Here is a 12,163-nt window from a genome sequence, read left to right on the forward strand (position 1 = left end):
AATGTCCACCTGCAACTTTGTCAAACACATTTGTTGTATTAGTTCTCAAGTGAGCTCAGTTTTCCAGACAGGGAGATTATTACTGCTTAAAGTCTGTCCTGATGATGTTGGTGAACAGGGAAAATCCTTTGCCGTGGATCCTCTGTGTGTGTGAAACATCAGACGCGGCCTGCCCAACCCTCTGCCTGTAACTGGGAACCTTGACTGTCGGGATCATTGCAGAGAACCTTGAGGATAGCAAAACAAAAAGCCTCTGGAGTAGCAAAAGATGTAGCTGATTTCATGCAGTAAAACTTACACACTTTTCTTGAAAATGCATCGTTCGGAACCTCAGTTTGCTGATTATTTTAGAATCACTGTAGTTTGCTGACAGCAGTCGTGGGAACAGCTGCATGGCCCGGCTGGTGCAGGAGGGTCTCAGAGCGGAGCCACACTGCTGACACCGAAGGAGGGCCTGGAGCCATCACACTGACTGTGCAGATGCCTTGGCTGACCTCCAGAAGAGAAAACGTCAGTATGCAAGGAGGAAAAAGTGTATTAATTTCATGAATGTTTGCCTTCGCAATGGCTAAAACCCTGAGTTTGTGACACCTGCTGTCTCTGGAATGAGGAGTCTTCCCTTCCTGGCAGACAAGCTCTACATATGAACAGGAGCTGTGATGCCTGGATTGAAGAGGTTTCCTTCTTGGGGAGGTGGCCGTCGAGCCTGACTCCAAGGAAGCTGTGTCTGGCGGGAAAGGGCTTTGGAGACAGTGTATTTACCAGGAGGGTCAGTGACTGAGAACCATCCTGTTCCGAGTGTTGCCATTCTGGTTCTAGAGTGAACTTGGGGAGAAACAACAGCCAAAAGCCTCGAGGAATCTTCTGTGATGTTGATGACATTTGGTAGATGTGTTGCTGAGACTCTGAAATGAGAAGCCCGGGAGGTGCAGGTCTATCAGGCCGTGGGACGTGGGAGAGCTGCTGCTTCAGGGGTTGGAGTCCCCGTGCCAGAGGCTCAGTCCTGCAGAGACTTTTGCACAGTGGGCAACTGCTGCCTCCGGTTGATTGTGAGTCCCCCAGATGAATACCCATGAAAGGTACCGTGTCAGCAAAAAGTCAAACTCTGTGAAGCATTTGGAGATTTATTCTGAGCCAAATGAGTTACCATGGCCCTTGATACAGCCCTCAGGAGATCCTAAGAATGTATTCCCGAGGTGGTCAGAGCCCAGCCTGGTTTTATAGTTTTTAGGGAGACATGAGACAATCGATCAAATAAATGTAAGATGTACATTGGTTTGGTCTGGAAAGGTGGGACAACTGGAAGCAGGGGTGTCCAGGTCATAGGTAGATTCAAAACTTTCCTGATTGACAGATGGTCGAGAGAGTTGTCAGATAAGGGGTTGTGGAGAGCAAGGCTTTGTCATGTGGAGGGAATCCTCCAGGTAGCTTCGGAGAGAATAGATTGTAAATGTTTCCCATCAGACTAAGAGTCTAAGTTCTAATTCCAGAAGGGAGGTGGGGTGATGAGGCAATTCCGAACCCCAACGATCATGGCCTGGACTAGTTTTTCAGATTAGCTTTGGAATGCCCTTGTCAAAAGCAGGGGCTGTGACAAGGTGGGTGAGCCATCCCCCGCGAGGTGGGGACCAATAGCCACCCCCTCTCCCCCCCTTGGCTATTGGGAGCCACCTCGCAGGGGGGTGAGCCACCCCCCACGAGGTGGGGACCCATAGCCACCCCTTCCCCCCCCTTGGTTATTGGGAGCCATGGTGGACTCACGGCCTGTTTTGGATATTGTGAGTAGTATCGTCTTCCCCTCTGGAAATAATGAACTCTTTCACAGACCGGTGTACACCTCCAATGTATTGCTCAGGGAACAATGATATGATTAATTATTAAACATCAAGAATCGATTGTAATAATTATTAATACTATCAATTAATATTTTACCATTAATATTGATAATTATTTTAAATAGATGATGGACGCCAAAAATTCATTGTTAATAATTGACATTTATTATGATTAATTCTTAATATTGTTTTATTGCCAGCATCACTTAGTGTTGATTTAAGTAACATTAATTGATATCATTTTATTATTAATAGTGTTAATATTATTAATACTAATCATTAACATTTTTAATTAGTATTAATATTTAGTGTCTTTATTGTCATTATTAATGTCATTGATTAGTATTAATTTTTATATTTATTAATATAATAATTAATAGACTTATTCCTGATATCCGGCGAGGAGAAGATGATATTACTCCCCTTATCGAAGAAAGTGTACACTCCTCTCTGCTGTTTTTCCTAATAACCAGGGGGTAGAGGATGACATTAATGAAATTCCCGCAGTGTGTGTTCATCCTTTCGGTCTTCTTGTTTCTTCTATCCAGAGTGCGAGAGGATGATATTACTCCCAATATCGCAAGGGGCGTGGACCTCCACTGTGATATTTTCCCTCACATCCAGCCGGGGAGAGGAAGATATTACTAATAGCCAGCCGGGGAAAGGCACATATTATCCCCAATATCACAGGGGTGTACATCCCCTTGTGATATTGTTCCTTATATCCTGGGATGCAGAAGATAATACTAGTGGTAATATCGCAGGGGTTTTACACACCCACTGTGCTCTTGTTCCGAATAACATGATATGACTCCCAGTATCACGGGGGGTACATCCTCCTGTGATATTGTTTCTTATATTCAAGGGGAGAGAATGATATTTCTCCCAATATCGCAGGGGTTGTACACACCTCCTGTGATATTGTTCGTAATATCCCGAAGAGGAGAGCATAATATTACTCTCAATATCTCAGCGGGTGTACACCTCGTTTGTAATATTTTTCATAATATCCAAGATAGGAGAGGATGATAAGACTCCCAATATGGCAAGAAGTGTACAGCCGCCTGTGATATAGTTCCTAATATCCAGCGGGAAAGAGGCTGAGTTTACTTTCGATATCGCAGCGGGTGCACACCGCCCCCAGCCCTGGGGTATCGTTCCTAATATCCAGGCGGGAAGAAGATGACATGGCTGACAATATCGAAAGGGTTGGACAACTCTTCTGCGATATGGTTCCTGATATCCAGGGGGTGAATGGATGATATTACTCCCAATAAAGTAGGAACCATACAGCCACCGTGGGATTTTGTCCTTAATAACCACAGGCGAGAGATGATATTACTACCAACATTGCAAGGGGTGTACACCCCTCCTCTGATACTGTTTCTCATATCCAGGAATGGAGAGGATGGTATTACTACCAATATTGAAGAGATATACAACCCCCATGGGATATTGTTCTAAAGATACAGGTTGAAATAGGATGAGACTCCATCCAATATAACAAGGGGTGTACACCCCGCCTGTGATATAAATCGTAAAACCTACAAGAAGAGAGAATAACATTGCTTCCAAAAACACACGGGATGTACACCCAACCTGTGACATCGTTCCTGTCATCTAAAGGAAGAGATGATGATACTACTTCCACTACTGGAGAAGGTACACATCCCCCTGTGATATTGTTCCTCATAACTTGTGGGGGAGAGCATGATATTACTTCCAGTATGACAGTGGCTTGACACCCAGTCTGTGATACTGGTTCTGCACACCAACTCTGTGCCCCTCGTTTCCCATGCGTTCTCTGCACACTTTTGGAACCTCGGGGGAGGCTTTGTCTTTGGTTACAGATGAAGAGACGAAGGGTCTGAGAGGTTAAGCAAGTCTGTTACTGAAAAGCGGTTCCGATCCAGACCCCAAGAGAGGTTTCTTGGATCTCACAGAAGAAAGAATTTGGGGCGAGTCCATAAAGTGCAAGCAAGTTTATTAGGAAAGAAAAAGAATAAAAGAATGGCTACTCTGGCCGGGCGCAGTGGCTCACTCCTGTAATCCTATAACTTCGGGATGCCGAGGCAGGTGGATGACCTGAGGTGAGAAGTTCGAGACCAGCCTGGTCCAACATGGCAAAACCCTGTCGCCACTAAAATACAAAAAATTAATTGGGCGTGGTGGCAGGTGCCTGTAATCCCAGCTACTAGGAAGGCTGAGGCAGGAGAATCGCTTGAACCCAGGAGGCAGAGGTTGTAGTGAGCAAGATCATGCCACTGCATTCCAGTTCGGCCAACAGAGCGAGACTCCATCTCAAAAAAAAAAAAAAAAAAAAAAAGAAGAAGAATGGCTGCTCCATAGGCAGAGTGGCCCCAAAGGCTGCTGATTGCCCATTTTCATGGTTATTTCTTGATCATACGCTAAACAAGGGTTGGACTATTCATGAGTGTTCCAGGAAAGGGGTGGGCAATTCCCAGAACTGAGAGTTTCTGCCCTCCCTTCTGAGACCATGTAGGGAACCTCCAGATGTTGCCATGGCATCTGTAAACTGTCGAGGCGCTGGTGGGAGTGTCTTGTGGCAGCTAATGCATTAGAATTAGCACATAATGAGCCGTGAGGACAATCACAGGTCACTCTCGTGGCCATCTTGGGTTTGGTGAGCTTTGGCCGACTTTACTGAAAACTGCTTTATCAGCAAGGTCTTTATGAGCTGTATCTTGTGCCGACCTCCTATCTCATCCTGTGACTAAGAATGCCTAGCCTCCTGGGAAGGCGGCCCAGCAGGTCTCAGCCTCCCTTTACCCAGCCTCCATTCAAGATGGAGTCGCTCTGGCTCACGTGCCTCTGACAAGTTGGCCTGGGTTGAGTGTTCCCTAGTGTGTGGTTGTTGGAGCTGTTCCTAGGAGTAAGAGGTATTGTCAGTAGGAAAGAGGCCTCTGTTAGCCCTGGGGCTGGCACTCTGCCCCAGTATGTGGGCCTCATTTTAGTGGTGACAAAACTGGGGCTCAGAGACATCAACTCCCTCACCACGAACACCCAGACTGTGCGTGGCGGGCTGGGGTTTGAATGTGGGGCTTGAAGACCCATCATCTCCTCTGGTCCCCCAGTCTCTGCTGCCCAACAGGAACACGATCCCAGGATCCAGTCCCCTCGTGGCACCAGCCAGGGTGGGTGGAGATGGGGAGGCAGAGTTCCAAAGCCCCCCGGACTCTGAGGCAGGTCGGGGACCGAGAGCAACCCGGACCTACAGGCCCCACCCCGAGAAGAATGGCTGCAGGCCCGGCCCGGCCCAGCGGGCAGGAAGTCTGTGTCCTCAGTAAACGTGACGACGCTTCCGGCTGCTCCAGCCAGGCCGTGCTGTCTTCACGTTTCCAATCATGCGGCCTCCTCTCCAATTCCCAAGCCCAACCCACGGAGACAGCGATCTGGGGTCCACGTGAGGTTTGTCAGCAGCTCTGACCCGCTGCTTCCCGCCAGCCTCGCGGCCGGTTCTGGAAAGCTCTCTGCTGCCCCCTGGTGGGGAAGGTCGGGGCAGGGCTCTGGCTGCAAGCATGGGATCCCAGAACCTCCTGGCTCTGTCACCTCTGATGGGTGGAAAACCAACCCAGGCCTGAACCAGTGACACCTGTGGCGCTCCCAGAACCTCCTGGCTCTGTCACCTCTGCTGGGTGGAAAACCAACCCAGGATTGAACCAGCAGATGGGTGCCTGATTACTTATTATCAGAGCTCCGCCCACTGGCAAGTCTCTCTCCGGGCCTCAGCTTCCCCTTCCATTAAACGAGGGGCTTGGGGGATACCAAGGAGGGGTAACTGCTTAGTGAGGATGGGAGGTTTCTTCTGGGGAGATGAACACGTTTTGAAACTACATGGCGTGAGTGGTTGCACAGGACTGTGAGTGCACAAATGCCACACATTCGCGTTGAAATAGTGAATTGCATGCGATGTGAAAGTCACCTCATTTAAAGTGTTTAAAAGAGGAGCCTGGGAGAGTGTAGTGTATGTGAGATCATGTGGGACATCCACAGTCTCTGAACCTCGGTTTCCTTGCATAAACTGGCAAAGAGACGGTGTGAGCTGTGTTCCCTGGGGCCAAGAGAGCCCAAGAAGGAAAACCTGGGATTCCAGGGACTGGGATGAGGGCCGGGGGCCAGAAGGGGAGGGTTATGTGGGGACGGCTGGGGGGCAGCCCAGATAAAGCTTTCAATACTGGGTAGCAGCGTCTACACAGGCGGAGATCCGTGCATCTCACTTCCCGCAGGGCTGACCAGTGGCCAGAGGTGGGACTGGCCAGGCTCGGCCCAACCAAGTCTGGGAGCAGAGGACACTGAGTGAGGGATCCCCGGGGCCACCTTCACTGGCCTGCGGCTCTCCTGATACCACAAGAGAGGTCCAGGAGCTGACCTTGGGTCCTAATGGGGGACACCTTCCTGGCTGCAGGCTGGCAGGGTGGTGTGGTGGTCAGTGTACTGGGCTCTGCGTCTCCGCCCCTACCTGCTGCGTGACGGTGGGCCAGACACCTAACCTCTCTGTGCCTCTATTTCTTCAATGGCGGACAGGGACACTAGCAGCCCCCATATCCGGGCACAGTGGCCTGAAGGTTAAAGGCAAGGGCGGCAGGAGACCTACAGCAAAAGCTCTGAGCAGGGAGCGGCCCAGGCAGTTCCACCACCGTCTCCCCTCTGGCCGCCGAGGAAACCGAGACTCATGGTGACCTGGCCCAGGTCTGTTGGACTCAGGGTCCTTCTCATCCCCAAGATCAGAGGGCTGCCATCAGGGAAGGAGCTGGCACCTAGACCCCGCCCAGGAAGCACACAGGGAAGGATGCCATGGGGACTTCGGTATGTTATTGCAAAAAAAATTATTGCTATTTGAACCCTGCTTTCATGCCTCCATTTCCCAGAAAATGAGCCACGGGAGACACCAGGAGAGGCAGGAGACCATCCTCCTTGCACAAAACCCACTCCCTCGGATGCTGTCCTCAGCGAGGGTGGCTGGGGCCAACCAGGGGGCCCACCCGCAGAGTGGCAGTGGAGGCAGGTTGACCCTGCAGACATTGAGCACTGTGGCGAAGGTCCTGGCCTTCCGGTAGAAGAAGAGCGACTTCTCGCGGTCCAGGAGGAAGTTGTGGGAGATGGTGGCCGGCCGCGTGGAGATCTTCAGCTGTGCCTTCTTGTTGCCCAGGTCCACGGCGGCTGCCAGTGCCAGCTGGTAGTACCCGGCTGCATCAAACGGGTCCTGAAAGGGACAGGCCATGCTCAGCAAAAGGGGGACTCGGAGCCCGTCTTCCCAGAGGCCGTTCCTGTCTCCAGGTCATTCCACATGTCCAGCCAATGCTGGCTCACCCCATGAGCCCTGAAGCCTGTGACACTGCTGTGGTCTCAGCTGCAGGAGGTGGGGACGATCCTGACACCCCTGGAAGCCTTCCTGACTGTCCCTACGCCCCACTCACCCGAAGCCTCCTGTCCCAGTCCCACCCTTTCTGCAGGCAGTGGCTGCTTTCCCCGTGGGCTGTGGTCAGGGCAGATCCTGCCTGCTCTGAGCGTTCCATGCAGGACCCGTGGCTCCAAGCCACAGCAGGGGCACAGTGTTGAGTGACCCAGGCTCCCCTCTGGCCCCCGTCCATGCTGACCATTTCCAGGCCCTCCACGGGCCAGGCCAGGTACAAAACCATCTCACAGGTATCCTCTCTGTCAATGTTCCCTGAAATATTGACGATGTGTGGCTCCCCAGACATCCACTCCCATTTTCAATGCATCTTTGGCTCAAACTCACCATCCCTGGGTTGGGATGCTGCCTCCCAGACCTCCTCCTTGACCCTCCCACCCCCCACCTGGCTTCTCCCCAGGCGCCTCCTCCACATGGGGGTGACCCAAGGGACCTCTCTAAGACCCGTGCCTGCCCTGTCCCTCTTTACCATCTCAAGATGGCTCCCAGGGCCAAGGACAAAGTCCAAGATGCAGCAGTCCATTCCCTCACGGCCCCGAGTCACCGCCAGTGCTCATCCAATGCCCCCCGGCCCAGCCGAACACTGCACTCTGTGCTGGGTGCATGGCTGAGCCTAACGTCCTTGCTCCCAGTCTGAGGGACCTGGGACTGAACATTGACCACAAAGGTGGCCCGGGCTGTGGCAGATGGAAGCCCAGGAGACAGTGAAGGGCCCAGGAGGCCCCGGACTCAGCCGGTGGGAGGAGGCAAAGGCTTCCTGAAGGGGTGGGGGCTTCCCAACTAAACAGGAAGGAGCCAGCCAATGCATATGTGTCTGCGTGTGCCTGCGCATGTGAATGTGCGTGTTTGTGTGCCTGTGTGTGCACGCCTGTGTGTGCGTGTGTGTGCATTTGCGTGTTCATTTCCATGTGCCTGTAGTGTGTGCAGCAGCTAGTGAGTGGCAGGCTGAGCCAGGACACACCTAATCCACCCTATTCCAGGGCTCACTCTCATGTGTAGACTAAAGGGGACCCCATTTTAGAGGCAATTGGAAAAGATGCCCATTTACCTCTGCTTCTTTGCCAGCCTTCCAGGCCCCATCCAGACCGGCTTTTTCTCCCACTGCTCCGGGCCCTGGGTCCAGAGCCTCCTATACAAGGAGGAGGGTGTGGCCTTGGAAAGACAGCTGCCCTTGGGGAATTCCGAGGGGGCCTCCCTGTGGGAAGCTGGCCTGCACTGACAGCACCGTCAAGATGAGACCCAGAGGGCTGTGCATGGGAAGGACGTGAAGGAGGCCTCTGCCCCTCGACCCCAACCGTGGACTTTGGCCTCTCAGGTACTGCTTGGCCCTTTCCTTCCTCCTGGACAGGCGGAGAAGGTGGCAGCTTGACCAAGAGAGATAAAGGCCCACTTTTGGGAGGCCCGTCCCCTGGGTCCCAGGCGAGCCCCTGAGCGGTGAGCAGCGTCCCTCTGGGCCTGACACCTGGCACCTCCCTGTCTGGCTGGGACTTGGGAGGCCATAGGGACCGCTTCTGACCACCAGGTGTCGCCAACACTGGGCGGGGGCCTCCTGGGCAGCCCCAGGCCTGTGGTGAGGGATACGGGGCGGGGTCTTAGGGCTGCCCCAGCTCCTCCTGTTGTTCTAAGGCCCCCAAGATCTCGTTCCCTAGACTGGAGTGCCCTGGCCCCTCAGCCCATAAGGAGCACTGACACGGTGCCGGTGCGATGCTGAGGAAGGGCGGTGCCTGCTGGGCAGAGGGGTGGAGACACCCCAGGTCTGAGTCTGCCAGTCCCAGCTCTCCACCCCTGCAGGGCTGGGGCAGAGGGGGCACAGCACCTCCCCTCGAGACAGACCTGACCCAGCAAGGTCTCAGCCTGGCTGGCTGGGACCCCGCCCCACTACTCCTGCCCTGAGCTGGGATTTCCCTGTCTGTGAACCCAATGGTAAGACATCGGTCCCACCCCACCCTTCCTGGGTGATGTGAAGATTCCAGGTGTCTCGGGACTCCAGGAAGGAGTTGCTCAGTGCAGGCTGGCACCTGGGCAGGCTTCCTAGAGGAGGCACCGGGATTTGGGTTGGATCTTGCAACATGGATTCAACGTGAGGATGATGCCGTCCTCCGAAACATCCTTCTCCCGACCTGCTTCCTTTGTTAAATGCAACTTGACAGTCAAGATTCAGCTTTGGTGTCACCTCCTCCGGGAGCGTCCCCCTGACTACAATCCCCCTTCTTTACCCAGAGGCCACCATTGCCCGCTCACGTGTCAGCCTCCCTGGGTGAGACTGAGTTCTTGAGGGTGGGGCCTGGCCAGCTTGGGAGCTGGGTTGTATCTGCTAACCTTGCTGGCTCCTCTAGCTGGGTGCAGAGCTCCAGGGAGGCCACTGGGCCATTCCTAAGGAAGGCTGGAACCCAGGCCTCTGGGGTGTGGGTGGAGATCCCACTCCAAGGGGCCCGGGACCACCCAGAGCCCTGCCCCTCCCCACCCACCTTCAGGTCGTAGAAGATGATGTCACCGAGCACCAGGTACACCTTCACGGAGTAGAGGGTCTCCTCGTCGAACTCCGGTGGCGAGTTGCAGAGCTACAGGGCCTTGAGGTAGAAGTGCTCTGCCAGCTTGCCATGGCCCAGCCAGTGGTGCAGGGCGGCCAGCCTGTGGTAGGCCACGCCCTCGTTCAACCAGTCCCTGGGGTGCATGCCAAAGGGGCAGGTGTGAGGACGTGGCTCCCTGGGGCAGGGAGGGCACAGGCCCCTCAGGAGCAGGTATGCAGACCCCAGGCAGCACCCCTGGCTTGCCTCCAGGCACCTGCGGTCACCTGGACAGCTCTGGCCAGTCCCTTCCAGGTTCCCAGACTCACTTTCCCATCTGCAAAGCAGAACTAATAAGGCCTGCCCCTGTCTACTGTGAGGCTTTGGCAAAGTCGGGCTTGGATGGCCCAGCTCTGTGCCTACACATAGCCACCTGCCTTTGCTCACTGGTTTTAACCAGTGGAGCCCAAAAGCCATGCAGTCCAGGTGCTTCCGGGCACCCCGGCTCCATGCAACCCACAGACGTGACATCCAACTCTTCCTGGGTATGTCATGATTAGAGCCCCTTATCTTGGGGAGTCACTGCGTGCCTGAGCTCCAGGTCCCCCCACAGATGCACAAACCCACCTAGGCTGTCTCTGATGTCCTCCCCTTTTCAGGGCGAGTGCCGTGGAGCCTGCATTCAATGCATTCCCACACAGCTGCACACCTACTGTGTACTGGGCCCCAAGGCACAAGGCGCTGGGGCATGCGGCCCGCCCAGGGTTCCCTGTCTCTGGAGGAGGACAGACGACCTGGCACAGCACCAGGGGATGCCCGGCCTTAAGGGGCAGGCTGCTGGAAGGGGAACTGGGATTTCATCAGCCAGAAAGCCGTGTGGTTGATGAGGGTGGGAGGGGCACAAGACAAAGGGAATGTGCCACTCAGCCTGGCACCTCCAGGGACCGAGATGCCTGGCGTGTCTGGAAGGCAGAGGGCACACTGGGTGGCCCTTGTGGTCAGCAGCGGGAAGAGACAGAGGAAGCAGAGCTCAGCCAGGCAGGGAGCTCTGCACTACATGAGAGACCTCGGGCTGTGCCCCACGGCCAGACAGGGAAGCCAGCTGGGCAGATCTGCCTGCCTGGACAGGAGACCAGGAAAATCCAGCAGCTGTTTCAGCTCCTGCCCTGCAGACCTGGAGGCTCAGCTCTGGCAAAGTGTGGGTCCTGGCAGGGCGGGGGCTCAGGGGACTTACCCAGAGTGATGCTGAGTGCTAGGGCCATGTGGGCAACCTCCAAGCCCTCTTGGGGCTCCTCCAGCGTGGCCAGCATTGCCACCAGCTTGTTGCACAGCTGCGGTTCCGCCTTGCGGTTGCCCGTAGTCACTGCCAGGGGCAGGGCCCGGTCCTACCACACAGGCAGGTGGGGTCAGGCTTCCCGCAGCACCCACCTTGCCCAGCGCCCTCCTCAGAGCTCAGACATGTGCTTGGAGCTTCCCACGCCCCAGTGACCCCTGCACCTCCACAGAGCTCTGTGCTCTGGGATAACGCACGGTTCAGACACCCAAGTTGGGGGCTGAAGAGTCATCTGAGGCCCATCCAGATACACCTGGCAGCCTCAGACCAGCCTCTCCCACCTGTGCACCAGGGGTCTGACTGGGGGGAGCCAGCACTCCTCTCTGCTCTAAAAACACCACATTTATCTGTGCCCACCGGTTGCTGGTCACTCCTTCCATCCATCCTTTCATCATCCATCTATTCACCCATCTATCCATCCATTCACCTGTCCACCCACCCATGCATTCATCCGTCCATCATCTGTTTACCTGTTCAGCTTTCCATCCATTATCCATTCATCCACCTATCCATTCTTCCATCATCTTCCCATACACCTGTGGTCCTTCCATCCATCCATCATCCATCTATCCTTTTATCATCCATCCATTCACCTGTCCATCCATCCATCTTTCCCATTCACCATCCAACCATCCATTTATTCCATGCCCCACTATCCATCCTCTGTCCATTCATCCAGCCATCATCATCCTTTTACCATCCATCCATTCACCTGTTCATCCTTCCATCCATCCATCATTCATCCATTCACTTGTTCTTACATCCATCCATTCATCCTTCCATCATTCATCTCTTTACCTGTTCATCCTTCCATCATTCATCCATCCATCATTCGTACATCCTTTTATCCATTCACCCGTCTATCCACCCATTCACCTGTTCTTCCATCCGTCCATTCATCCTTCCATCGTCCATCCATTCACCTGTTTATCCTTCCATCACCCATCCATCCAACATCCATCCTTTTAACCATCTGTCCATCATTCAGCCACCCACCAATCTACCTATTAATCCATCCCTCCATTCATCTGTCTGTCCATTTGTTTATCCATAC

At 54.0% G+C, this 12,163-nt stretch overlaps 2 long non-coding RNA genes across 3 annotated transcripts in view; one reads left to right on the forward strand and one right to left on the reverse strand.

Moving 5' to 3' along the window:
• Nucleotides 1-9,743, forward strand: part of LOC115895766 — a 27,597-nt gene extending 17,854 nt beyond the window's left edge. For both annotated transcript variants that reach the window (XR_004055879.1, XR_004055880.1), the window contains exons 2-3: nt 6,381-6,662; nt 7,006-9,743. This is a non-coding gene — a long non-coding RNA (uncharacterized LOC115895766). The remainder of the gene's footprint in view (nt 1-6,380; nt 6,663-7,005) is intronic.
• On the reverse strand, nt 6,658-11,421 carry LOC115895765. Its single transcript, XR_004055878.1, has 3 exons — nt 11,011-11,421; nt 9,738-9,933; nt 6,658-7,059 (listed from the first exon to the last, which is right to left on the reverse strand). It is a non-coding gene; the product is annotated as an uncharacterized LOC115895765 (long non-coding RNA).
• Between the last annotated feature and the right edge of the window lie 742 nt (nt 11,422-12,163).

Source organism: Rhinopithecus roxellana, unplaced genomic scaffold (assembly GCF_007565055.1).
Source record: "Rhinopithecus roxellana isolate Shanxi Qingling unplaced genomic scaffold, ASM756505v1 contig2294, whole genome shotgun sequence".
Lineage (NCBI taxonomy): Eukaryota > Metazoa > Chordata > Mammalia > Primates > Cercopithecidae > Rhinopithecus > Rhinopithecus roxellana.